At 42.2% G+C, this 24,747-nt stretch overlaps 1 long non-coding RNA gene across 1 annotated transcript; it reads left to right on the top strand.

The window, feature by feature from the left end:
• The first annotated feature begins 5,996 nt into the window (after nt 1–5,996).
• Nucleotides 5,997–23,578, top strand: LOC146347465 (uncharacterized). Its single transcript, XR_014789882.1, has 4 exons — nt 5,997–6,326; nt 12,541–12,662; nt 15,652–15,733; nt 23,262–23,578. It is a non-coding gene; the product is annotated as an uncharacterized LOC146347465 (long non-coding RNA).
• Nucleotides 23,579–24,747: the final 1,169 nt, after the last annotated feature.

Genomic DNA, 24,747 nt, shown 5'->3' with positions numbered 1-24,747 from the left:
AAGGGGGAATTAGACGTCAGGCAGATTATGCATCCATAAATTATATCTATGGCTAAGGGTAGTGGAGCCGTGGAATGCTGAAAGTGTCTGTTGTGTGAAGAGGAAAACCGAACTGAGGGAATAGGCCTGATTGAGCCCTTAAGAGCTTATAGTATCCTGGCAGCTGAGTATCAGGGTTGCGGGGGATGCCCTCCATGAGGTTAAAAAACATGTTACACACACACACACACACACACTATACCACCATAAGAAGAGCACTGCTAGATCAGACCAAAGGTCTGTCTAGTCCTGCAGCCTGTTTCTCTCAGGATGAGCTACGTAGCAATAAAATGCTCAGGTTTTGATCTAGCAGCCAGCCCTGATCCTGAACTCTTTAGTACAATACAGCATATTGAAGGAGGGCTACAGGACAGTAGGACAGGGGGGAAAATGGGTGTGAGCCCCAAACAGCAGTGCAAGGCTTCTGTTCCAGGCTGGGTAGAACCTTGGCCAGGAGCACACTGGTATAAGCATACACCGCAGCATTTTGTTGGAGGTCCCCACCTGTTGTAATTATCAATTATCCACATGAACCTGGTTTTGCTTCATTACATTGTTCTTAATCATAATTGTAGCCAATCTTGCCTTAAGGGAACTCAGCAACTTACATGAGATCACCCCTTTTATCCCCAGCAAATCCTTACAAGGTAACTCCAACAGAGATGTAGTGACTCATCCAGGGTCATCCAGTAGGCTTCATGGCTGAGGCAGGATTTGAACGTGGGATTCCTTCATCTAAATCAGCCTTCCTCAAGCTGGTGCCCTCCAAATGTTTTGGAGTACAACTTCCACCATCCCCAGCCAGAATAGCCATTATAAATCATGGCTAGAGGTGATGGGAGTTGTAGTCCAACATCTGGAGGGCACCAGAAGGCTGGTCCATATCCAATATTCAGACCATCACATAACACTGACATCAGTATTGTTGTTGCAATATTGTTCCTTTCAGTTGCATCCAGTGGTTTCATTCCACTAGCTCCAGGTTTCTACCAATTTCAGAAACCTATTTTCATCCTTGAGCAAGTATCAGATCCTTTGCATTGATTCCATTTGCACAAGCCATTGCAGAAGCCGTTCCAGAACAGATACGATGATATCAGGCTAGGTGATGCTTGCACTAGTTGTGCTAGTTTTTCCACTAGTGTACGTGCAAGCCTCAGCAGAACAACACCTCTTCTACTTTTTATACTAGCATAATGTTGATACAACCCAATGAATCTAAATCTTCATATAGAAGTACTGAAAAACAATAAAAAGATAGTTTAAAAATAATTTGCTATGACAGAAACCATATGGGTCAGCTTCTCTCAGCATATGGAGGGCTGTGTAGGAAATATCTGTGTGTGCATAGTGTGTGTGTGTGTGAGTGAGTGAGTGATTTTTGCAAGTCTGATTGGTAATAGGTCTATAAATAGTCAGGCTTTCGGGTTTCCCAAAACATGGGTTGCCGCACTGCTGAAATTGCTAAAAGGAAAGGGCAGGCTTACAAGTTCAGCACTGCTACAGGCCTACTCCTCCTGCATAGAATACCGGTGCAGGGAGTTTGCCTTGGTTGGATCTCATGCTATTTTGGTAAAGTTTGACAAAACAGGATCATGTGGAACAGGTGGATCATGTGAGAAATTTGTATGTCTCTGGGAAGCAGCAGCAGTAATGTGGGGCCTCCCATGTAATCCAGCTAGAGCTAAGCACAGACTTTTCTCTTGGAAAGGGGTGGGAGGTGAGGCAAAAAAACAACACAACTGCTGGTGGAGGAGGAATTCTTGAAATTTGGGGGGCAGAGGGTAGGGTTTACTAAAGACGGAGTGGTGGATCCCTTCCCCCCTCTATTTAACATCATCTAGGGATGGGTGAGAATTTTGTGCAGTTTCATTATTATTTTTTTAGAACTTATCAAGATTCATAAAGGTCTCCATAAATCAAGCAGAAAGAACTTGAGATTAAAAAAAAGAAAAGAATGTGGGACAAACAAAACAGACAGGTCCTCTGTCTGTACTTTTCTCCCCAGCCATCTGGTGGGAATTACTTCTGGTCACAGAACGACATGAGAATAGGACGTCTGGTTGGAACCAATGTCGCTCTGGTAGCATCCCACAGGCTCTCCATGGGAGCTTTCTCAAACAACTTTTTAAAAGTTTGAAAAACCTTTTCATTCCCCCCTGGAATTAAAAGGGGAGGGCAAGGCAACATCTGGATAACATCTTGGAGAAAAGTACCCCCCTCGAGATAGTGGGGGTCTGGATTCCAGGATTATCTCTCCAGAGCTTTACCAACGCAAAAAGCTGTACTGAGACTCCTATTTCATAGGAGAAAACAGGGCTGATGTGTTTCATAATAATATATGCTTTAAGAAATATCAACAACTTCTGAGGGATGATTTAAGAAATGTTAACAATATTTGAGAACATCTGAGGACCTGCATGTTTGAGAGAAACATGACTGCACCGAGGAGAAGAAAGGAGCTGGCATCAACTGCCCCCGCACCTCCTGTGTCAAAAGTTTCGAGAACAGAAGATATAGGGTAATTATTTACTCTGATAAAGACTTTATCTTTGCAATTTACAGAGCAAGCCAAAAGGTTGGATTTAATCCAAAATTCCATCACCGCCTTGCAAGGAGCTGTGGATTTAATGAATGCGTCATGGAAAAAAATGGAGACGAAAATTAATGAGCTAGAAGACCGAGTGTCAGGAAATGAAACTACGACACAAATTTGTTTTAAAAATGCCTCTGATAGAATTTCTCAACTGGAGGCCTTCACGAGGAGATCCAATGTACGTATTATTAGGATTAAAAATCTGTCTAATGATGTAAAATTGCCTATTTTTGTGGATAAACTTTTGCATGTGATACTTCCTATCCCATCTGATTATTTACTTGATATTGAGCAGGCATTTCGTGTTTGTTGTTCAGTCGTTAAGTCATGTCCGACTCTTTGTGACTCCATGGACCATAGCACGCTGGGCCTTCCTGTCCTCCGCTCTCTCCTGAAGTGTGCTCAAGTTCATATTAATTGCATTAGTGATGCTATCTAGCCATCTCATCCTCTGCCGTCCCCTTCTCCTTTTGCCTTCAATCTTTCCCAGCATCAGGGTCTTTTCCAGTGACTTTTCTCTTCGCATTAGGTGGCCAAAATATTTGAGCTTCAGCTTCAGTATCTGTCCTTCCAATGAGCAGTCAGGGTTGATTTCCTTTAGGATGGACTGATTTGACCTCCTTGCAGTCCAGGGGACTTGTAAGAGTCTTCTCCAGCACCACAGTTCGAAGGCATCAATTCTTCGGCACTCAGCCTTCCTTATAGTCCAGCTCTCACAGCCATACATTACTACTGGGAAAACCATAGCTTTGATTATACGAACCTTTGTCAGCAAGGTGATGTCTCTGCTTCTTACTATGCTGTCTAGGTGTGCCATAGCTTTCCTCCCAAGGAGCAAGCGTCTTTTAATTTCATGGCTACAGTCACCATCTGCGGTGATCTTGGAGCCCAAGAAAGTAAAATCTGTCACTGCTTCCATTTCTTCCCCTTCTATATGGCAGGAAGTGATGGGGCCAGATGCCATGATCTTCATTTTTTTAATGTTGAGTTTCAAACCAGCTTTTGCACTCTCCACTTTCACCTTCAACAAGAGGCTCTTTAGATCCTCTTCACTTTCTGCCATTATCGTCTGTGTATCTGAGGTTGTTGATAATTCTCCCAGCAATCTTAATTCCGACCTGTGATTCATCCAACCCGGCGTTTGTCATGATGTACTCTGCATATAAATTAAATAAGTAGGGAGACAATATACAGCCTTGTCGTACTCCTTTCCCAATTTTGAACCAATCGGTTGTTCCATGTCTGGTTCTTACTGTTGTTTCTTGACCCTCATACGGGTTTCTCAGGAGACAGGTAAGGTGGTCTGGTACTCCCATCTCTTTAAGAATTTGCCACAGTTTGTTGCGATCCACACAATCAAAGGCATTAGTGTAGTCAATGAAGCAGAAATAGACATTTTTCTGGAATTCCCTTGTTTTCTCCATGATCCAGCGAATGTTGGTGATTTGATCTCTAGTTCCTCTGCCTCTTCGAAACCCTGCTTGTACTTCCGGTAGTTCTCGGTTCACATACTGCTGAAGCCTAGTGTAGGATTTTGAGCATAACCTTGCTGGCATGTGAAATGAGTGCAATTGTACGGTAGTTTGAACACTCTTTGGCATTGCCCTTCTTTGGAACTGGAATATAAACTGACTGTTTCCAGTCTTGTGGCCACTGTTGAGTGTTCCAAATTTGTTGACATATTGAGTGCAGCACTTTAAGAGCATCATCTTTTAGGATTTTAAATAGCTCAGCTGGAATATTGTCATCTCTGCTAGCTTTTTTGTTACTAATGCTTCCTAAGGCCCACTTAACTTCACTCTTGAGGATGTCCGGCTCAAGTTAGGTGACCACACTATCATGGCATTCAGGGACATTCAGATCTTTCCTGTATAGTTCTTCTGTGTATTCTTTCCACCTCTTCTTAATCTCATCTGCTTCTGTTAGGTCCCTGCCTTCTTTGTCCTTTATCATGCCCGTCTTTGCACAAAACGTTCTCTTGAGATCTCCAATTTTCTTGAAAAGATCTCTAGTCTTTCCCATTCTATTGTTTCCCTCGATTTCTTTGCATTGTTCATTTAAGAAGGCCTTCTTGTCTCTTCTTGCTGTTCTCTGGAACTCTGCATTCAGTTGGATATATCTTCCCCTTTCTCCCTTCCTTTTTGCTTCCCCTCTTTCCTCAGCTACGTGTGCCAAATGCTAAAGGGACTGGCTATATGATCATAGTCCAATTTGCAGAAGTCTCCACAAAGAATTATATCCTGCGTTTGGCAAGAGAGAGTGGAAGCATTTCCTGGAAACAAGATAAAGTTATGTTATTTCCAGACTACATCAAAGAGGTGGCGAATAAAAGCAGGCAATTTATCAAAGCAAAAAATATGGCAAAACAAATGAACTTACAATATTACTTAAAATATCCTGCTACACTTTGTATTGTGTCTGAAGGTCAGATGAAGAAGTTTCTAAATCATGAAATGGTGGAGACATGGCTGAATGTAAAAATGCATGAGATTTGTTACAACCCCATGAACTGGAATCTTTAAACATGCTTTGTTAACTGTTTGTGTTTGTTAACATGTTAGTCTACATGATCCAGGCTAGCTCAGAAGATAAATGATTATACATATATTCGTTTATTCTCTTTCATCTTTTGTTTTTTCTTGCTTTTCTTTATATTTTTTATTTCAAAATAGATATGGTATGCTGTATTTAAATTTATTGTTTGAGGGTATATTGTGTACTTATATATCTAGTATAAAATATTTTACTCACTGTTAAAGGTTTATATTAAGTTTTATTATTATATAACACTATATTTTTAAATTATTATTTAAAAATATATGTTAATAATAATAACATAGGCTTCTGGGAATGAATTGTAGACCTGTTTCTTTGATATAAGATTGATGATATGATATTGAAATGTAAGGTTGTTTATTAAACTGTAAGATTGTTAAGGTTATAGATATAGTTTTTAAAATAAACGGCATCGGAGGCCAGGGGGTATTGGAGTTTAAATTTAATTCTTTAAAAGGGAAGGAGAGGGAGAGGGGGAGGGAAGGGGAAAGAATCTTCTTTTTCTTCACTTCCTTTCCTCCTCTCTTTTCCTTTTCCTTTTTCCTTCTCTCTTTGTTATTGTGGTGTCCTCACCAGAATATTGTATTGTTGGGAAATTGTAGTATTGATCAGGTTGTTGGTAATTTTGGTATTGTTTATTTCATTTATAAAAATAAAATAAATAAAAATATATTAAAAAAGAACGACACCGGAATAGCACAGCTTGAGGAAAAGCAACATTCAAGGAGTAAACCAAGGTAGAGGAAAGGGTTGGTTCCCCTTTCTCATGTTGTTCTTTAAATCTCCCCCCACCTCCCAGCTTTATAGGAAAGTGGCAGCAACTTGACTCCTAGCAGATGGAATTCCTGCAGCACTTCCTGGCCGATTGCCTCTTGCAGAAAAAGCATTTTGTTTTATTTTATTTTTTGTCATGACCGCTGGACACCTTCCTGCCTTGTTGTACAAATCCCACAGCCTCATATTGTGATTTTTAAATATAGATATATTTATTGATTTTAAACTTATAAAAAGCAGTAACATGTCCAGTATCTGATCAGATGGATAGCATGTTCAGGCTGTGTTACAATGAGTGAATCCCTTCTTGCCAAGATCATCAGTCAGCTCTTCCCACCATGAAGCTGGGCCTTGCTCTCAGGTACGATACAATCTCCTGTGAACGTGTTATCTGTGTAGGTCCTGGTGTTCCAGGCCAGGCTCAGCCTTTGTTAACTGGGAAAGTGTTAACAGCTGGACCTGGTGGGAAGCTCCTGCCTCCTGGGGTTGAGGGTGGGGACCCCAGGGACTGAAATCCAGGGCTGGGTGAAATCTGCCTTGGTTTGCCAGGACTAAGCCTTAAAAGGAGCTGGAGCAAAGGCAGGGTTGTCTCCCCTCGCCATGGCAGCCTTCAGACCTGTTTGGATTGCTGGGCTCTATCCTGGGAGGCCCTTGCTTTGATAATGTATGAGGATAGGGTAGCCAGCTTTTGTTATTTTGCTTGGGTGTGCTGTTACAAGGCTCTCTATTCAGAAGGGTTTTCCTTTTGGTTATTTTAGACTGGTAATCGTCTATACAATCTACTACCTCACACCTTCCCTTTTAAAATAAAGATCTACTCTCTCCTAGTTGGTGTCCTTCCTTCTGGGTAACCTCAGTGCTAATTTCAGTGCCTTTTGGCCAGGGTGGGTGGCTGCTGGATGCTTCTTGGGAATTTAAGGCCAAAAGTGGCCTGTCCTACCTTGCAGGGAAGTTGGAATGAGTTCCAGCTTCTCTTCACACTTATCATTTAGAAATGTCCATCTCATCATGTTGCTATGTTTCTTTCACCCATTGTGGTTGAGCTAACACTTGACCATGGTGATGACATCGCACTAGAACTAATTGTTAGTTGGGTCAAACCAATGGCCTTTGGGTGTCTTCAGTCCGGCCCATAGCTTCTCCAAAGTTAACACCTGCATAGTAGGCACAGCGGTCTGCACACAGTGCAAATATCTGTGAGATGACTCAGCAGGAACAGGCTGGAGCCTGCCTGGAGGATTCAAGGCCCTGCTGCATGCTAATGACTCTGAGCTGTTATTGGTCCCGTCTGAAATCATAATCCCAGACTTCAGTGGCATCATTAGTAGATGAGAAGCTGACCTTTGACGGGGATCCCTCAGTTGGGGGAGACAAATGGCAGCCCTAATGGTTCTTTCATCAGCTCCGTTAGAAATTCATGCCCAGAACAATGAAGAACAGAGGCCCTGCTCCTCTTTTTCATGATTATTCTTCTGAAGCTAGAGAACTTTGCATCCACCTCTAGGTGTAACCCATCCATTTTGGCAAGATGTTGAATACAGAATTGCATGGGTGAAATCCTCCCTCCCGCTACCTGTAGCTTGGAAGCCTCAGTAGCTGGAGGTTCAGGGACACCCAATGCTTAGTTTGCAAGCTGGGACTGTCAAGGTTAACGAAAAGACTGAGGCATGAACCCACAAATAGATTCATTAACAATCAATGCTCATGCTGCAAAAAACAAAATAAAGCCAAGGAAAAGAGTGTTCCACAGAGCTTATCCCTATCTGGAAATAAGAGCTATGTAATACTTCTTGGAGGGAAAAGAAGAAGCTACAAAAATCCATTATGACTTACAACTTATCAGAAGCTGATCCAGCTTCTGGAACTGATAGAAAATTGCTGGCAGCTCAGACATAATTTAAGTGCCCTAAATTTAGAGAAGACAATTACTCTAAAAATGTTTTGTCTTCTATGTTTCTGGCTCCTCAAGCACTGGCGGGTATAATCTTCCTATTAAAGAAGACAATTTTCTGTGACTTGAGAAGGGTTATAGATTTGTTTTTAAAGCCCCTAACTAAACTAAACAATATAAAGGATATATGGCTACTGAAAAGTAGCCTATCCTGATAGGGTTGTGCTTGTGCCATTAGAGAAGAAAGTTAACTAGTATTGCTATTAACCAAATAGTGACATTTTCAAGGTTGTTAAGGAGTCCTGTTCAGACATTACCCCTCACACAATGAGAGGAGAGCAGGGATGCCCTACCCACTCTATTGCATCCTGTTTTTTGCCCCCCCCACCATGCATGCGTTGGAGAGTGAAGGTCTGCTGTGGAGAGGCTGCCCTAGATGTGTAGATGCCCTGTGTGGTTTAGAATCCTGATCAGGCATGGTTCTACATCACAGATGGACCCTACATGGAGCAGGCTCCTGTCCCTGCTGCAGACTTTCACTTTCCAATGCATGCAGACCGGTGGGGCCAGGCCACAGGAATGTTCCAGAGAGTGCTTCCCCAGTCTCCCATCATTCATTTCTCATCACTTGAGGCCTAGAATGCCTCAACAGGGCAGTTTGTTGTTCTCTCTTGAGTATGAAGCAGTCTATTGTCACTTTTGCATGTGTTCTTTCAAAAATCTGTTGTGCCCTATTTCCACATTAATCTGCATTTTAAAAAATGTGTGAGAAAATTCATATTTAAATGTGTATTCAAATATGTATTTTGAATATATTTTGCCACTAAATATATATTTTTAAATACATGTCCTCTCAAAGTACACATTTATAAACATATTTTATCCTAAAATATGCATTCTAAACACATTTTTGAGCTGAGAATTGCATCTCAAAATTCAGAGAAGTGCGAAATCCGAAGGATAATTATGTTCCAATCCACACAGTCCACTCATTCAGGAGGTGCAGAACAGGTCAGTTCATACTGCAAAGAATGAATTCCTCATATGTCTCTACGTGCGAGGTATTGTCTTTTAGTACTTTCAATAATTATGAGAATTAATTCCTCTTCCCTGAAAACTGTACTGACAGATCCAGTTTCTGTTTGGTGGACAAGGGATTGGGGGGCTGAGGTACAAATACAGACCCACACTGACTGGGTCTGGACGACATCCTGCAGCTCGTCCTGGGTTGTTTAACCCACGATGAGCTGTGGCACAGCAAGTGCCGGGTGGAATATGCGACCCCCACTCAGGGGATTGCACAACACAACCACCCCTGAGAAGTGGGTTGCATATTCAAAATGGCAGCTGTATGCACTGCAGCCTCACTGTGGGATTAAATAACCCATGGTGGGTTATTTATCCCCTTGTGTCATGCAAACAGCCACACTGTGCAGCTTCAGGGTTGACTTGGAATTTCCTTGTTACGCTTTAACTGAGGCAAAAAACGCAATGCATCTGATGCAAGTTAATGGACACAACACTTCTGCATGCAACAGAGTGCTGGATTTGGACTAGGAGGGGTCCTGAGCGGGTAATTTAACTAGATTGACCTTCGCTGCAACCTCTGCTGTGTTTTGTATTGGGAATATATGCTCTGGCTAGAAATCCAGCAAAGTGACAGAGTGCAAGGGGAGAGGTTGTTGTTTATTCGGTCAGTCGCTTCCGACTCTTCGTGACTTCATGGACCAGCCCACGCCAGAGCTTCCTGTCAGCCGTCCCCACCCCCAGCGCCCCCAAGGTCGAGTTCGTCACCTCCAGAATATCATCCATCCACCTTGCCCTTGGTCGGCCTCTCTTCCTTTGGCCTTCCACTCTCCCTAGCATCAGCATCTTCTCCAGGGTGTCCTGTCTTCTCCTTATGTGGCCAAAGTACTTCAGTTTTGCCTTGAATATCCTTCCCTCAAGTGAGCAGTCTGGCTTTATTTCCTGGAGTATGGACTGGTTTGATCTTCTTGCAGTCCAAGGCACTCTCAGAATTTTCCTCCAGCACCACAGTTCAAAAGCATCTATCCTCCTTCGCTCAGCCTTCCTTATGGTCCAGCTTTCGCAGCCAGGCGGTAATACGGGGAATACCATTGCTTGAACTATGCGGACCTTTGTTGTCAGTGTGATGTCTCTGCTCTTAACTATTTTATCAAGATTTGTCATTGCTGTCCTCCCAAGAAGTAAGCGTCTTCTGATTTCCTGGCTGCAGTCAGCGTCTGCAGTAATCTTTGCACCTAGAAAGACAAAGTCCGTCACTGCCTCCACGTTTTCACCCTCTATTTGCCAGTTATCAATCAAGCTGGTTGCCATAATCTTGGTTTTTTTGAGGTTTAACTGCAACCCAGCTTTTGCACTTTCTTCTTTCACCTTCGTGAAAGGGGAGAGGAGGAAATAATTTTCTCTACAGCATTTTAAAGCACGAATAAACAACAGTTAGACTCAAATTACACATTTTTTTTGTTTAGGGAAAGACAGGTGAGGGGCTGTAAAGTTTATCACAGCAGTGGTGCTGGGAGACGGATAATAATTAATGTATTTCCTGCAGGTTGTTTTTGCAATCCAATTCTCCCACCAACTGCTCTCCTCTGCATGTGTGTGTGTGTGTGTGTGTATGAGAGAGAGAGAGACAGACACAGACAGAGAGAAATAGGGGTTCTACTCCAGGTGAGAAAGCAGGTGCGGGTGACAATCTCAATCATAAGGGCTGATTCTCTCTCCCTGCCCCCCATAGTGAGTTCTTATGATTAACTTTGCCACCTCCTCCTCTCGCCCCAAAACAGACAAAAAAATCACGGTACCCAGACACTGGCTAAAGACATTGGCCTACATGGAAAGGTAAAGTGTCACCTCTTTCTGCTTCAGTGTCACCTCCAACCTACAATATGAAGGTAATTAATGATGGACTATATTTACATTTGCCGTGGTAGAACAATTTTAAAAATGTTTTGAAGTTTAAGGATCACATTTTCCACACAAAATAAGATATGAATTAGAAAAAGCATGAACTCTGTCTCTTTGTTCCTGCATTTTGTTTATTGGGGAGATCCTGCCACTCAGTCACAGCCATGCTAAAATTTTGGATTTTTCCAGAGTTTCCTGTGGGCAGTGTCACTTCCTCCTTGGGGAAGACAAAACAAAAGTGTTAAAAGGAAGCCAGAAGTCAATGGAATTGTCATTCTAATTCTTTATGCATCTGCTTTCAAGAAGCGGAGTCCCCATGTTACATAGGCTACTGAGCAAGCCTAATCCGGAAATTTTATAGGGATCAGGTGGTAACATACAACCCACTTTGGCCTATTGCTCCTGCTGGTTTCTGTGTACTTCCTTCCTTTGGTGAGAGCTTGGTGCTGGTGTACAGTGCACAGGCGTTCCCCAACCTAGTGCCCTCCAGATATTTTGGACTTCAACTCCCATAGGTCCAGCCAGCACGGTCCATGTTTAGGGATTCTGGAGGTTGCAGTCCAAAACATCTGGAGAGTATCAGGTTGGTGAATGCTAGTATACAGGCTGAATCTCTGCATGTGGACTCGGGTCCCCAGGAATCATCCTGGGCTTGAGTCTCGCTAAGTACAACCCAAAGTCAGAAGTGCAACAGATGGGAGATTGGATGGAGTTGCATTGTGTTGTATACCCAAATGCACCCATGCTCCAGTGTTGACACAATAAAATGGACCTTGGAAGGTAATGTGCTGGACCACTGGAGAGTAGTCCTAAAATATACATAGCCGGGAAATTGGTTTTGTGAGCATGATTCCTGATGAAATACATTGACCTGGGTTACGCTACAGTTGTATGGAGATATCACGCACATTCCCTTTCATAGAATCATAGAATAGGGTTGGAAGGGGCCTACAAGACCATCGAGTCCAACCCCCTGCTCAATGCAGGAATCCAAGTCAAAGCATCCTTGACAAGTGGCTGTCCAGCTTCATATTGAATGCCTCCAGTGTGGGAGAGCCCACTACCTCCCTAAGTAATTGGTTCCATTGTCGTATTGGTCTAACAGTCAGGCAGTTTTTCCTGATGTTTAGCCGGAATCTGGCTTCCTTTAACTTGAGTCCATTATTCCATGTCCTGCACTCTGGGATTTTCAAGAAGAGATCCTGGCCTTCCTCTCTGTGACAACCTTTCAAGTACTTGAACAGCGCTATCCTCCCCTCAGTCTTCTCTTCTCAAGGCTAAACATGCCCAGTTCTTTCAGTCTCTCCTCGTAGGGCTTTGTTTCCAGTCCCTTGATCATCTTCGCTGGCCTCCTCTGAACCCTCTCCAGTTTGTCTGCATCCTTCTTGAAGTGTGGTGCCCAGAACTGGACACAGTTCTCCAGATGAGGCCTAACCAGTGCTAAGTAGAGGGGAACTAGTACTTCCTGGGATTTGGAAGCTATGCTTCTATTAATGCAGCCCAAAATAGCATTTGCCTTTTTTGCAGCCACATCATATTGTTGGCTCATATTCAGCTTGTGATCGACAACAATTCCAAGATCCTTCTTGCCTGTAGTGTTGTTGAGCCAAGTATCTCCCATCTTGTAACTGTGCATTTGGTTTCTTTTTCCTAGGTGCAGAATTTGGCATTTATCCCTATTAAATGTCATTCTTTTGTTTTCTGCCCAGTGCTCCGGCCTATCAAGATCACTTTGAATTTTGTTTCTGTCTTCCAGGGTATTAGCTATCCTGCCCAATTTTGTGTGTGCAGGAATAGTTGAACATCAAAATGCAAAGCTGACTCATCTGTGACTTTGTGAAATATTCTTGGACAGCACCAGAATCAGGGAATATACAGGCAGGTATTCATATGATTGTAGCAATGAGAGGGACTGGTGGGCATAGCAGAGGCAGTACAAATTGACTGAAGAGATGAAATACATCTTGGAGGATGTTATAGCTCTTTATGTAAGATGTGACCAGAATAGAAACAGGTATTTTAGCAATGGGTTCAGCAAGCAAAAACATGATCTTGGAGATTTTGAAAAAGAATTGGCCAGAATTTATGAGTGTTTGATACGCAAAGCTGAGCTCCAAGTTCTGAGTCTGTATGAGCAGCATCACACATTATGGGCTTAAAAGTGGGTGTCTAAATTATCTCCTTTTGTCTTCTGAGGTAAAAGGACATAGGAGAAACAAGCTGCACTTGCAGTTCTTCTTAATATGGAGTTGCCCCATTAGTACAAACATGGAATTGTATATTTGCTTTTCACTGCTTCTTGCAGTGTGAAGTGGCAACCAACCCAAGATGGGTTGGTGTGTCGTGCAAAACCAGTCATAACTGTTAGAGTACCAGTAAAATAGTAACAGTAAAAGGGGGAGGAAGGATTAGAAGCTCTGTCTTTGCCATAACCAAACTGAAACATCAATGGCATATCTGGGAGAAAATGACCATCAGGCACTTTGAGATATGGGATTGAATAGAATACTGGAAACCAGGATGATGACGACGATGACGACGACATTAAAGACATAGAGGAAGCCATGATAATGATTAAGATCATTCAGAGTGAGAGCAAGTAAATGGAAAAGAGCAGGGAACCGGAGAACAAATCCTGTGGGTCTTCTATGGAGAGCATGGGGCAGGTGGAAAGGCAAAAACACAAAAGACCTTTGGCTTGGAAGCAGGTCTGTTGGGTTGAATGTTGTTTTTATTCCATTATTGTTGTGTTTTTAATTGCATTTTAATGCATTTGTTTTATTGTTTTAATCATTTTTGAGTGTCATTTCTCTTAGTAGAAAGGTGGGCTACAAATCAATCAATAAAAAGACAAATATGTGATAGGATGTCCAGAAAGGGACAAGAATGAGTGTCAACAAGAATGAGAAAAGACTTCAAGAACCGGCAAGCAAGAAATTATTAGAAATCTTGGAAAACAATTCTGTTATTCTTGTATTTTTGAGCCTTAATAGCCGGGGTTGCATCAATCAAGTCAATGAGTGGCAACACACATTTTCACCTCAGTTCTTATGAACAAATGAATGAATTTTGCAATTAATTCCTGCACTTATGTTTGTCAAGTCCCATCAAAGATCAGCTTGCCTGTCCTTCATATTCATAACTCAGCCAGGTTTCTCTTTCCCTGCCCCGCCCCACTCAAGCTGTGGTTCTTGAATACAAAATTTAACAAGAAGCAAAAGTTCCCAGAACAAGGGGTTGGACTCGATGGTCTTATAGGCCCCTTCCAGCCCTACTGTTCTATGATCCCGCAAGAGTTCTTTGATCTCCCAAATGATTGCAATTCTGACTACAGTCCAAGTTTTATATACTGTCAAGGCTACTTCATGGATTACTTTGTATACTGCCCATTTATGTACACTGGAAAGTGTAAATGGCGGAGTGAGAGTGTATTGTTCTAATGGGACATGCATTCCAATTGTGCAGGTGTTCTGCCCGAAATAGAGCACTGACTGAAATCCCAGGTTCCAGCTGGGTAGAACACTTTCTGTACTAGGTGTGGAACTAACCTGGTTCTGGTGGGGCTCAGTTCCTGTCCAGGAAAAGCATGGCCTGGAGGTGTCTGCATGTGGCACCAGGCCTCACCCTGCATGCCTGGAAGCCTCTAGGGTGATGTAGAATTGATTATGTTGCCAATGTCCATTAAATATGGTGTAGGATGTTTGGGGCATAGCCTGCATTGCACAACTCATTCTGAATTTCCCAGACTACATTTTAGTGAACTAGAAGCAGCTTATTGTAGGATCCATTGAGACTTTCCTTAGCAGAACCCAGTGACTCCACTCATCACTTCTTTCCATTTATATATCTGTAGATTGTGATTTCCATTCATTTATAATAGACAGTCCTTGTGCATTTCTTATAAATGTTCAGGCTAATCAAAGTCTGGAGCTGTAATCTTGGCCTCTGCTATGCTCACATAAGTCCTGTTGATTGCAACTGATTGCGGGTGGGGGGGACGGACCTATGCCATCCTTCAATATAAATATTTTCAGAGTGGCTCACAGAAAAACAGCAAATATAACCGGATAACAACAGAGTTAAAAAGCATAAAACAGCAGATAAAAGTATGTGAATTAATAAAATGAACAGAGAATCACAGCCTGGGTACTTAACTATACTGGAGGTTAAAATACCTCATGGAAAACTAGATTTTAAAAAAAAAATCAAGCAACAAACTTGCAAATGGATATCTGGGATATCTTTCCTGGCCACCTTGAAAATGGGTGCAAAGATCAAGAGGGGAGGTTCATTATCTGAAACTCAGAATGCTCATAGCAACATTTGCTAAAGCATTTCAGTGTTCAAAGGAGATATTTTTACATTTTTCTCTCCTTTTGAAAATGGATGCCTGGGTTAAGCTGGAATTTGAAGCTGGGAATGCAAAATTGTTCCCTGAACATGTGCACCAAATTTCATTCCAGTATCTCAGTGTTCAATGGAGTTGTCACATCAGAAATAAACTGTCAAAATCTTACCAAACAGATGAGTTAGACCAAAGGTCTCACTTTGCTTTGCCAACAAAATTGGAAAGTATTTAATGGACAATAAATAGATTTGTACAAAATTGTACACTCATGCACATACATCATACGTTAGAGGTCTGAAGTCTCAGGAAATCTTGGCTTTTTGATGGTGAAACCTTCCTTCAGTAGAAGAAAGAAGCCCAAGACTGATGTCCCTTTTTGAATCCTGGACATGGAGAATTTTTTGTTATTGAGCAGCATATGGGGAAAGAATCCTGACACAAAATTGTGAAACATAATACAACATACCATACATACAAAAGAAAACCAATTTTTATTTTTGTTGTTGTTTATTTGTTCAGTCGCTTCTGACTCTTCATGACTTCATGGACCAGCCCATGCCAGAGCTTCCTGTCGGCCGTCGCCACCCCCAGCTCCCCCAAGGTCGAGTAATGTAATCGGGTATTTTTATTTTTAACTATGGAATAATGTCACACCAGTTTGTACAAAATTTTTCAGGACCTTCAAAAATGCCACAGATTGCCACAGAAATTTTCCTCAGTGTTTCCTAAAGTAAACAATTACTTTAATTTAGATAGAAATACAATACAGCTCACCAGAGTGGGGAAGACTGTGACCTGTGAGTGAGGCTGCTCAATTTGCTGTCCAGGTGCTATCGATGGGCAAGATTCCTGCTCTCCCTTTTTATGGTATCCTTAAACCAGACTTGGACTGGGCAGCCCTTCAAACAGAGGACTTCCTTCTGTAAAGTAGAACACATGGCCTACCCTAGCTAGCATTCATATGATACAATGTACATGTGTGCACTGGGAATACGCATGTAATACATTCATCCAATGCATGTCAGGCCCAGAAAGGTAAAAACAAAACAAAACTCCTGCGGAGCCCACTTAACAGCATAGGTATGGGTGGTGTCAGGTGGACCCTCTCAGAAACTGCAGCCACCCCAAGTTCTCTAAGTACTCCCTTTTTCTGTAGATCTGACCAGACTATTAATTCTCATCCGATCAGGTACTTAGCACTTTCTGCTGTGTCTGTGGGTGATGTGCATTTTAAGGTTGGGGTGTTGTTTTTTTATCTCTGTTATAAAGAAGATCTTTCTGGGAATTTTAAGGCAGCATTTGATAGAATACTCTAAATTTGTGAGAGTTTGTTTCCATGAAAGTAACCCTAGAAAGCAGAAGCTCTTTTTAATACTGAAACATTAGCTACTGCACCTCGTGAATGCACCTTAGCATAATTACAAGGTGCAACTGAAACAACCTTTACATTTTCTACCTAAGTTTGTATCATTTAAGTAGATTATAGCGAAAAGCACACTGCGTAGATGATGTTCTCTTTCTACACCCAGCTCAAATTTAATCTTATTTTAGATTATGCTCGGTGTGTGGTGTCTTAGCTCAGCAGTGTGTCAATATAAACTGCGGTAATTGAACTTAATCTGCCAAGAAGCACATTTCATCTGGCAAATTGAAGAAAAGGTGCCAGAGGCTTCACTGGCTAAGGAGACCACGTGAGGCTTTTCTCCATACTATTTCAGCCACTGAGAAGTAGCTGCAAAGGCAATGGCTCATTTTGCAGATTTTAATTTGCTAGTTGGAGCTCAAGGCAGGAAGACAGGCCTAAGAATAATGAAAGGGTAGAAAAAGAAGGGTCCCCATAAAGAGGATGGCACAAGTGTGAGCAGGCCTGGAAGAGGGAGTGCCCAGTAGAATAAGGGAAAGTGAAGGCCTGAGGGAAAGAAATGGACAGAGGAGAGTGGTGGTTATGACCAGGAGCTATAGATATTAGGGTTGACGTCACAGATTGATTTGAAATAACCAGCCAGTTCTTTGGCTGTACATCTCTAATTTATTATAAGAGCACCTATTGCCTAGTGATAATTTCTCAACACCAAAATCACTCCATTTTTAAAAAATGTGCACATGAAAACATACCATGCATTATCCCATGCACAAGCCTGTACACTGGACACCACGATTTGGGATGTAGTGTATTATTATCGCATTATTAGCCACAGGCAGAAAGTGGGAAATAAATAGAAATAAACAAACAAACAAACAAATAAAAAATGTAACCTTCCTACACTTTTACCAATGTTTAATCCCTTATTCACCAAAAAATCCTCAAAGCACACCATAAAGTAGACACTATATTCCCACCCCCCACCCCCATGAATTCACAGGGGAATCCAGCCATCTCCCCTACTTCTCACCTTTGAGAAGTAATTGCTAGCTTTGATTGCCCTTTTCCCAACATTCCCTAGCTACTGGGACTCACCATATTGGCCAGTGGCTTTTTCGGTGTCAACAGTCCTTGCTCCACCCCTTTCTGAGCCACTCTCCATAAAAACAAGGACTTTTGAGCCTACTTTGTCTTTTGCATGGCAAAACTGTGCCCCCCCCCCCTTGGGGACAGACCCATGCTTTGGCATGCAGGAGGAAACAACCTCTTGCATGTAAGTTAAGAGAATTAAGTTTGAATTAGTGCAAAAGAGCAGTCAGACAAGGGACAGTTCACAGGACATGACAGCTTGTCAAGGGTTACATTACCCTCAAGGAGCTGCGGGTGGATGCAGGGCCACCATTATGAATATGCGACCTGGCCAAGTTCACAGGCAGGACAACTGGTTGGGGGCTGCATATTCATAATGGTGGCCAGTATGTCCATAGCTCCTTGAGGGTAAATTAACCCTTGATGGGCTGTCACGTCGTGTGAACCAGGTCACATTATTTTGAGGGCAACTTCTTATTTCTCTGACTTCTTTAATCTGGATCCTTAATAACATACTGTAATTTGGGAACCTGGAGTGGATAAAGTGCTAGTTTGGATGTTTTCAGCCACAGCCTTCTTGGCCTAATGCTAATGAATTATTAGAAAGGAGAGCTGACTCAGGTCTGTCTCTTCTTCTGGAGATATTGTAAATTTGAATTTTCCTTGAGATCAGGTAAGGTATTAAAATGTGGATGATGGGGGGTGCTACCCAGGAGTGAGTAATATGAAGGGCAGCTCTCAGCCTTTGTTCTACCTCACAAGAACAGTGTGAGTGAGCTGTCCATTATACTCTCTTACACTTTTACCAATCCGTTCAGAATGATCTTTTAAAAACATTTTCTTCATATGTTTGCTGTTATTGAAGGCTAGTGTCATCTAATGGTATCACCTTTTTGCAAGAGTATGCGAAAGAAAATCACAAAAGAATGTATAATCAAATCTCTTGCCATACTTCATTTCCCTCGTGCCAGCTTTGTTCTGCGCTGTATTACATTAGGAAGCGTGCATTTCAGCAAGTTATAAAGACAAGTAAATTACCATTGACAAATTGACTGCAGAGTTACAGTCCATTTTTTCAAATTGGATGTAATTTCTGCAACATTTGGCATTCATCTGTCATTAAGCAGTACTAACTGGCAATGCCAACTTGGAAGTTCAAAGAATACAAACATTGTCACAATTGAGGGTGGGCTTTAAAAAAAAGAAATCACCCTTTCCAAAACTGCTACTTTCATCCTGAAAACAGTCTCTCTGGGGTTTTTTCAGTTTAATGACATTCAGAGATGATGTTCAGTGTAGGCATACATCGAGAGAGTGATTGCTATTAGAAAATCCTGAGGAACGCAAACTCTGAGATTATACAATCTCCAACCACCATTTCCTTCCCCTCACGAATTTTTCCATTAAAACAAAACCAAGAAAACAAACAGAAAACAAACAAGATGCGTAGGGAATAAAGTTGCCACTGAATTTTGCTACAGATGAGTTCTAAGGCAAATCTGGAACAGTCCAGTTTGGTGGAAGGATCCAAAGAATTTTGTGAGAGGCTCTTAAGAGCAACTTTGATTAAACTTGCAGAATATTTTAGGGAATTTTATAGCTGACAGATTAGGAGGTGATTTGAGCTGGCCAAGAAGGAAACAGGGCTCCAGTTTAAAGCCCTGCTAGGAATTTCTGCTCCCTCTTTTGCTGTGTTGCCCCGATTTCATTGATAGTTCTTAGCAGCACTTTCTAAGTGCTCACAGCACTCTGTATTACATAATCTCAAAAATCGTCAAAACAACCATGTAAGATCATTATGATTATCCTCATATTACAGCTTAATGTGGAGGGGTGGGAGGGAGAGAGAGAGAGGTTTGAACCTGGAGCCTCCATGCACTTAGCCTCTATGCTACATTAGCTTTTCATATTAAAGGGTTTGATGAGTAAACAGTTCTACTCCTGTATTATACCAAACAGCCAGGCAGAAATAGGACCAATTGATCCCTCCAGTGAAACATGCAGGCCTGCTATTGTTATTACCATCAATCAGTTGCAACTGCATTCAGACAAGAGCTCTCTCTCGCTCTGTGTGTGCGTGTGTGTGTGTGTATGTGTGTGTGTGTGTGTGTGTGTGTGAGAGAGAGAGCGAGAGCGCACATTTCAGACAAAAGCTTTCATCATTAGCCCATTAACTGCTGGACTCAAGGTGAAATCAATGGAATGGATTAAACTAGGGCATTACAGTTCTACAAGATGCTGTCAGGTTTCAGTGCGTTTGCTCAAAATGCTTTGTTCTTGGCATTGATTTATAAAGAAATTCCAACCAAGGACAGACTGTTGCATAGTTCATCAAGAAGGTGCCAGCACTGATGTGCTTTTCTTACACTGAGGTGAAGGAAAACAATCCAGTTAACTTCAGTCCACGGCACCATTTAAAGAGCTTTGAAGTGACATGAGAGTGGTGATGTGATGCACCAGACAAATTTAGGCTAACCAGTTGACACTAGGAAAAAATATGTTTTTGTTGGGGGATACAGAAATATTTTGAGGATTGATTACGCTGCCTGTAACTTCTGCCACCAACCCTAAAATGGCCTTTTTGGTATTAAGAATTGTAATGATATCAGTCACTATGAAACCCAGCACATTAATAAGAAGTAGGTGGTAGCACTTAAACAGTATGTAAATGCTATACGGCAAGTGTGCAGAACCTCTGGCCTGAGGTCTCCGTCTGGCCCTTCAGAGCTCCCTAGAACTCCACGCCCCCTTCCACTGACCACTGCTCATTTGAGCTTCCCAGCTTTTGTGTCAATTTTTCCCCATTCTGAAAGGTTGAAATGCCTCTCCGAAGGCTTAGCTACCAGTAGTGAGGGCTTTAAAATAAAATATGCTGTATTCTGGGGATCTGGGGCCTCTTGCTTTGGCCCTGCCCACCACTGGAATATGGCCCCCAAGAGCTTCTCTGAAATTGAATCCAGCCCTGGGGCGGAAAGAGGTTCCACTCCCCTGCTGTCTGGCCTTGCATTAAGGGATTTTATGTCGAAACCTCTGGCAGTGATTGGCTGCACTTAGGTCTTAGTGGGGGTAAAGCAAAGAGCCTAGGAAAGGAAGCATAGAAATGTGGGCCTAGGAAAGAAACAGAGGTAGAAGAAGACAGTAGGCCAAAGGAAGCAGGAGTGCCTACCACAGGAGCATTAGAAGAGGGATGAGAGATCTCCCCCATTCCATCCCTTTCTTCCTCTAGTTTGCCTTGCTCTGCATTCCACCTAACTAGTAAATAGGAGATGCTATAAAATTACAATTCCAGAATTGGAGCATGCCTAATTTTCTTCAGCTTTCAGTTCCTTCAGAACATTTGCATGCTCCCTCCAGTGCACTATTGATGCATACATTTGTAATAGTGAAACACTGCAAGAAGAAACCTCAGTGCAATCGTATGTATGACTGGGTGGTGTTTTCCAGATGTGTACATGCAGTTCTACACATTGCATCGAGATGGTAACACACCAACCCAAGCCACTCATGTGTATAATTGCATCAAAATTGCTTTTTTTAGCAGTATTTTATTTATGTTTTCAAATTAATTCATCTCTTCTGTGTATGTGTTTCAGTGTCCCATTGAAATCAATGAGAATTCGGGGTAATTGTGCCCAAATCTCTAGTCTTTATGACTGTGAAAATACTCTTACCATGGACAATGCCTAGTGAAATATCAGAAGCCGGCACAGTTGCTGAATATGATTTCCAGTGGTCAAAGAAGATGGGTCTTTGGTGCCCTATTTTGCTCCTTGCCTCTCTTTACAGCTAGCATAAGCAGAATACATTTGGCAGAATAGCTTAAAGTTGCATACAGGTTGCTGAAATCAGGTTAGTCACACACAGAATTATTTTAGTGCAGAATACACACAGGACTGCAAACAGTGAGGCAAGCAAAATGAATGAGAAGTAGCCATAGGCCTCGATGTTACTCAGTTAGACATCCAGCATTGTTAGCCTTCCAAGCTGTATTCCATGGTCTTTCAGCCATTTGTGATATCTTCTATTTCCATGTATGAAGAGTTCAAGGCTTGCTTCCATTCAGTTCCATCCTCTTAATTCAGAGAGGCTACGACCCCCACGTCTAGATGGCTATTTGATAATTACATGTAGTTGCTGTGTGATTATCAAGTGATGCTCAATTGCTTTTGCTAATGGATTTGTTTTTCCTGCTGGTCTTTGTGTGCTTCAAAGAGACACTAGAGTATTCTGATCTCGAAGAGAAGGAATGAATATGATGCATAGAGAGAATGTCCTAGATTTATATTCTTCACACAAAGAGAGGTATATGTCCAATTCAGGACTCTGTTTCTATTCATGTATTTATTATTTAATATTATGATTAAAGCAATCTTTGATTGGTTTAATCAGTAGATCAATCAACTGAACTTTTGTTGATTAATGAGTTCAGGCTGTTTTAATGGTGAGGCTTGAGAGTTAAGGGCATACTTGTTTATTTTATTGAGGCTATTTTGGTTCTTGTGTGTTACCTATAATCAGGAATTACAAAATAATATTACAGAACATTCTTTCTATCAGTGACTGATAGGTTTTGTTGATTAAACGAAGTTGTCACAGACTTCCTGAAGTTTCTCAAAAAGGCATATACATTTAGTTTTCTGGTTGTATGGACATTTATTTAAATCTAAATCAATTGGCGATAAAAGACACACAAACAATATATTTAAAAGCTCTAATGGTGAGAGAAATATCACACCACTACCACCACTCCTATCAAACCCCAGGGGAAACTACAAGGGAGACTTCCAAAACCAAGTATGTATGTTTGTATGAACCCAGCTTTAGTACCATGGCCATCAGCAGGCCATGCTCAGGCAAGCATGGTCAGGGGCAGCCTAAGGAGCATGGTGCAGCTGCCTGTAACTGCTTTGGGCCATTTTAGTTGCTTGGAGGAGCAGAGAGAGCAAGGTAAATATCATTTGCGGTAGCTGCAGGTTAGCTTTGATTATCACATTGCTGGCATCATAAATACAGATGTAACTACCTTTCTGCAGTGGTATGTTTGTATGAACCCTTTGCCATTATGCTACACTACACCAGTTCCCATAGTTTATTCCTAATATTTAGGGCGCAATCCTAACTAGGTAGGCGGCTACCTCCGAACTCGGAGGTGACCGCCTATCCAAAGCAGGGCAGGAAGAGCACAGAGGGGATTGTTCCCTCCGCGATTCTCCTGCCCTGCTTTTTTGGCTAGACAGTGTCGTACACACAGCTACACTCTCCCTGCCCCGGAACGCCGCCAGCCACTCCCCTTTCCAGCTGCTCCGCACTCCTCTTGTGAGCGCAGAGGACGGGGCTGTTCCGCACTGGCTCCAAGGCAGCGCAGAAGTGCGGGGAGGTCGGTTCTCTGGGATCTGACCTTGAAGCGCAGGCTCTGAGGTCGGTTCCCAGAAAACAGCATATCCTATGGCTGTCTAGCCACTGGCTAGCAGCCATAGGATTGCTCCCTCCATCACTATAAGACAAGTAGGATTTTATCACAAACAAACAGCCAAACAGATGTCTGTCATGTATGAGTTCTCACTTTGTAAGGACTATGTCTGCCATGATTTAAAATATTAATGGTTTAATTCTGATATATAGAATTAAGTTTCTTCTCAAACAGTTTTCTTTACACTGGGCATTCATGTTTCCTTAGGAATTTACTTCTCAAGACACTTTGTCAAAGTTGTCAAAATCTCTCCGATGTTGAAAGTTATATTATCCCAGAAGAGCTAGAAAGCTGGATTTTATGTAGCTGCAGCCTGGAGAAACCCAGCGTGGGACAGATTGCTAATAGGCAACAGGATTTTCGTGGACATGCATGCTGGTTTTTCTACTTAGTGTTGAAAGAACCTAATATTTTAGTGAGTTCCATAGATTACACGTTCCTTGCGAATGCGTCTTGTGCCCTTTCTTCCGTTCACCATTTTGTATTTATAAATAAAATACCTTCCAAAAGCACTGAATGTTAGTAAAAATAACTGCTGTTATGCTTCTGCATGAGCACTGAGTCTGAACATTTGGAAATAAGCTTTCAAATTAAATTAAATTCAGGTTTAAATGTAAATCCAAGCAAAAGCAAAGAGAATATAAAACAGAACAGCCTTACAAAAATGAGATAATCCCTAATTAAGTAAGGCAAAGATTTTAAAACGCTATCTCAGGTTATTTACATAAATCCAGATTTAGGTACTTAAATGGTAAGAGCTGTCAAGAGTAGACAAACCATTTCATATTTGACAAAGAAGCAAAATGTTTCTGTCATGGACTGAATATGTATAATACTTAGGAATAAGAGAGGACATCCAAAGGAATTACTTAGGTTCTGTTAACACAAGCAAGGCTTGCATATTTATTATGTATAGTTTAATTGAGATGATTGGTACTACCTGTCACACAAATATGAGGTTATTATTATCTTGTTTCCCACCTCCCAGCTGAGCAGAGCAGAGCTGAGCAAGCTGCTCCATTTGGTCCAGGGACTACAGAAGCAACCAAGCTCCCAGAGAGCGAGCGACCAGAGTGAGCGAACAGGGGGAGCAAACAGGAGTTGGCTAGGGGAGTTGCAGTGGTTGAAGAGACAAAGGTAGGGGTGGACGAAAGTCACTTACCTTTTCTCGCAGCTTGTTCGCGGTGGGGGGGAGCGCTTCGCTGCTCCCCCTGCGAAGTTCAGGCCGGGGGGGGAGGCTTCCCGCCTCGCCCGGCCGAAATTCAGGCCGGGGGGGAGGCTTCCCGCCTCGCCCGGCTGAAATTCAGGCCGGGGAGGAGGCTTCCCGCCTCGCCCGGCCGCGAACACGAAAGTAAAAAAAAAAACAAAAACACGTCCCCTGATAGGCTACGTGACGATTCACGTAGCCTATCATGGCTAGATCTGGAAAGTCAGCCGTGATAGGCTACGTGAATCGTCACGTAGCCTATCACGGGTGACTTTAAAAAAAAAAAGCGCGTACACGAATGGCGGCCCCCATAGGGAGCTGCCATTCGCGTTCCTTATTTAGTTGCTGTAGTCTACGTAAATGTTTACGTAAATAAACGTAAATAAGGAACGGGAATGGCGGCTCCCTATGGGGGCCACCATTATCCGTACACACTTTTTTTTTTTTAAAATTCACCCGTGATAGGCTACGTGACGATTCACGTAG

This window comes from Heloderma suspectum, chromosome 4 (genome assembly GCF_057233095.1).
Source record: "Heloderma suspectum isolate Gila_16-S chromosome 4, 16-S_ref, whole genome shotgun sequence".
NCBI classification, from domain to species: domain Eukaryota; kingdom Metazoa; phylum Chordata; class Lepidosauria; order Squamata; family Helodermatidae; genus Heloderma; species Heloderma suspectum.
Note: the sequence above shows the minus strand (reverse complement) of the source record. Positions and strands in the feature narration are given on the sequence as shown.